This window comes from Alligator sinensis, unplaced genomic scaffold (assembly GCF_000455745.1).
Source record: "Alligator sinensis unplaced genomic scaffold, ASM45574v1 scaffold869_1, whole genome shotgun sequence".
Lineage (NCBI taxonomy): Eukaryota > Metazoa > Chordata > Crocodylia > Alligatoridae > Alligator > Alligator sinensis.
In genome coordinates this window covers 1842989-1847245 of record NW_005842159.1, presented here as the reverse complement: position 1 = coordinate 1847245, position 4257 = coordinate 1842989, and positions in this window count along the sequence as shown.

The following is a 4257-nucleotide window of genomic DNA, read 5'->3' as shown; positions in this document are numbered from 1 at the left end:
TTCAGCAGCTGAGAACCTCAAACAACCCTGTAAAATGGTTATCAACGTGAATCAAAAACAAAGCAGAAACACCCCTCAGCAGCACTTGCAAACACACTCCAAAAGCAACCAAGGCTTTCTGCTCCTTTCCCAGTGAGCAGTCTCTACCCTTTAGCTTGCCTGTGTACCTGGCTCCTACTTCATCTGGCTTCTTGATATATGTATATCTCTAGAGATCTCTCTAAAGAGATATAGATATAGTTTTGTATAGATATATCTACAGATATGCATACAGTTATGAAGCACATACATTGTTAGAAAATATTTCAAGTTGTGATAATCTTTAATTACATTAATCTATAAGGCTGCTAATTATAGCAGAAAAGATTAATATAGCCACTCTCTCAAATGCTTTGAAGTACAATAATTATCACCATTTCAACATTTGTTTAATTAAAATGCGTGAAAAACCTATAGATGTCATGTTATTTTTAGAAATATATCTATAATCTACAGACAGGAAAATCTGTTTTTAACTTCATTTGTTCTTACGATTTCCCTTGAAAGTTAGGAAACTTGATTGGGTCACCTGAATAGGCATGTAACTTGATAAGGTCAGCGAGGCCGAGAAAGAGGATTTCTTCAGAAACAGTTGTCTGTTTGCATGCAACAATATCTCTAGATCAGTAAAAGGATGTGTATTATAGACTTTTATCAACTTTTTATGTTGACTAATGTACTTCAGTTTTAGATTTTGTCTAATGATGAACATGAAAAAAATATAAATAAAAAACAGGATAAACCATAAGATGATGGTGACATTTATTAGGTCAATAAAACAGCCAGAGTTAGAGCAAAACTAGTAGGACTCTGGGGAGAATTCCAACAGGGGTCAAAAAGAATAATTATAAAATGGTGAAATTAAATCCCTGTTTGCTTCTAGAACAATGCCAGTAATGAAATCAATGAGTCATTTAATTATTTTTATAGAGGATTATAACCAGAACTTGTAGACAGGAAAACCATGCTTGAAAAGATTCAGTAGGATAATGGGCAGATGTAATGATAGAAACATTTGCTGTAGAACTAAAGTAGAGATTTTAAACTAATGTTAACAAGTAAAAATAAAATTGTGGCATTAAAGAATTTCTTTATAGATTTTTTCGAAACCATACACAGTATGCAATCTTCTGTTTCACTTTCTGTTCGTAAGTCAGTCCTTCATAAACATATTTCACTTCCAGAATCTGGAATCACTTAACCACCTCAGTTCTCAAGAGATATCAAGCCACAGAATAATGCACAGAAAAATTACTGACTCACATCTCCAACCAATCCATACAATAAAAAGCACACGAAGGTTGTAATCCAAATCTCAGTAAAATGAAATCCTGCAGGGTGTCCCATTGACTTTAACAGACTGAAACAATCTTTCAAGAGCATTGCTATTAATTAGGGTTTCATTTTTTTCTCTTAGAACCAAAAGGAATTTTGGAGTCATCCTCAATGGAAATAGGAGTGAGTCTTTGAGATGACAAGATACACTTGATCTCCTCTTTTTAAATGAGATTTCTTTGAGAGCAGGCTCTCCTAAAATAATATGAGAGCAATTATGAATCTGATTAGTCTAAAACAACCCTGGTCAAACTGTAATAATTTATTTTGATGCATATAGTATTTTATTTGGCTAATAGAAATATGTTGGGGAGGGAGACTTAGACTATATTAAACTAGCTTCAGTGGCTTATTATCGCATACTTATTTACAAATGGTTATATATTTCCATGAAATTACAAATAGAGAAGGGACACCTCTGAAGATCTCACCTTCAATATTATTTGATTTGGCAATGCAAAACTTCCATATTGAAATCAAACAAAATGAAGGCACAATTAGATTGCATGATGGGTTGAAAATCTAAGAACAATGGGCACCTACACGTGAGCATGGAAGCTGGAATTCCAGTGTTGGAGCAGACAATTGCTGCACTCCAGCAGCCTGCTGCTTCTCATGTATCATCATTGCTGCACTTAAAAATGCTAGCAGGGGTGCTTGATCTAAAACTCATTAAATAAGTTCTTTCTTGGAGCCGCTCTAATTAAAGCACTGCCCACCTTCCCACCACCACTGGAGCACGTGTAAAAGTTACCAATGTGTTGGTGACAGTTTTATATTTTAAAGTTCAATTTAAGTTATCAAATTCATTCCCAGAAGCATATTCTGTTTGGCATACATTAAATATAATACATCCCAATAATTCACAGCATGAAACAGCTATGTATAGTTACCCTAGAACAATTAAAATATATGAATCTAGGTCTAACCACTGTGAATTTAGATAAGCATAATGATGGATTTACATTCCCAGATATGACACTAGAACACTTATGTGGAGTTTAGATCATGGTTTGTATGGGATGGTTTGGGCAGGGATGGTCCTACCTGCAGCAAGGGGTTGGGCTAGAGGACCTCTGGAGGTCCCTTCCAGCCCTACTTCTCTATGACACAATACATTGCAATACTGGCAACTCATTGTATCTGGTTTGAAATGCAGGAAAAAGTGTGAACTGGTTAATACACAGCAAGAATGATCTGATGAGATGATCTAGTTGGGGGATGATCTAGTTGCTATGAGCAGGGGGTTGGACTAGATTACCTCCTGAGATCCCTTCCAGCCCTGACTTTCTGTGATTCTATGAACACCTCAAACTGGTACCAAAAAGTTAACACCTCAAGGTATTTTCAATCATAACTATAACAAGTATCCACCTCAGCAAACAATTGCTCACATGAAAGTTTAGCTTTCAATATCATGAACTCTGAGCTTCAATGCACATGAAACCTGTGATGTGTCCATCTGGAATAATCCAGAGATTAGCCCTAAAGATAAGAAAATTTGTTGGCAGAACTGAATCTAAAAGGACAATTTAGAAATTGTCTAAATTGGACATTTAGAGGTGGCAAAAGCCTGCAGCAAGGCAGCAGCCCTGGACTTTAGGAAGGCAGATTTCAATGAGGTAAGAAGAATAGTTGGGGAAGTACTGAGGTCCCGGAGGGGAGAGGGGTCGGGTGTCCAAGAAGAGTGGTCGTTCCTTAACGAGACAATCTTCCATACCCAAAGGAAGGTAATCCCAACAAAGATCAAAGGGGGCAAGAGGGCGCAAAAGCCCCCATGGCTCACCAAAAGCATAGGGGAATGTCTCCTACCTACAAGGGAGGTGTACACCCAATGGAAGGGAGGGGCCATCACCAGGGAGGACTATAACTTGGTTGCTTCGGGCTGCAGGGGGGCGGTCAGGATGGAACTGGGACTAGCTGATGGAACAGCTGATGGAGGGACTAGCTACCCGGATCAAGGACAACAAGAAGTCCTTTTTTAAATACATAGGGGGCAAAAAGAAGGTACCAGGTAATGTGGGGCCTCTGCAAGACACGCTAGGAAATCTGGTTGTCACACCAGACGACAAGGCTAACCTATTTAACGATTTCTTTGCCTCCATTTTCCTGAGTAGGGACCAGATCAGCCCATCCACCAGGACCCCCTCAGGCCCTGGGGGAGGCGAACCCAGGTCTAGGGTCAGTGAGGATCTAGTCAGGGAACTTCTGGACAGACTGGACATATTTAAATCAACTGGTCCTGACCACCTCCACCCCAGAGTGCTGAGGGAATTAGCAGAGGTCATTGCGGGACCCCTGGCATGGCTTTACAAGCACTAATGGTGCTCTGGTGTGGTGCCAGAGGACTGGAAAAGGTCCAGTGTGGTTCCCATTTTCAAAACAGGGAGGAAGGAGGACCCAGGGAACTATAGGCCAGTTAGTCTTACCTCGATCCTGGGTAAGCTTTTTGAGAGAATTATCCTGGCGTATGTCTGCAAGGGTCCAGCAGGGGAGAGTATGCTTAGGGGTAACCAACATGGGTTCATTAGAGGCAGGTCCTGTCAGACCAACCTGGTGGCCTTCTATGACCAGGTCACAAAATCCTTATATGTAGGGGTAGCAGTGGACATAGTCTTTCTGGACTTTAGGAAGGCCTTTGACACTGTCTCTTACCCCATTCTCATTAAAAAACTAGGGGACTGTGGCACCGACACCTACACAGTCAAATGGGTCACTAACTGGCTGGAGGACTGCACCCAGAGAATGGTGGTGAATGGGTCTTATTCAACCTGGAGGGATGTGGGCAGTGGGGTCCCCCAGGGCTCGGTCCTTGGGCCCGCACTGTTCAACATCTTCATCAGCAACTTGGACGAGGGGGTGAAAAGCACCTTGTTCAAATTC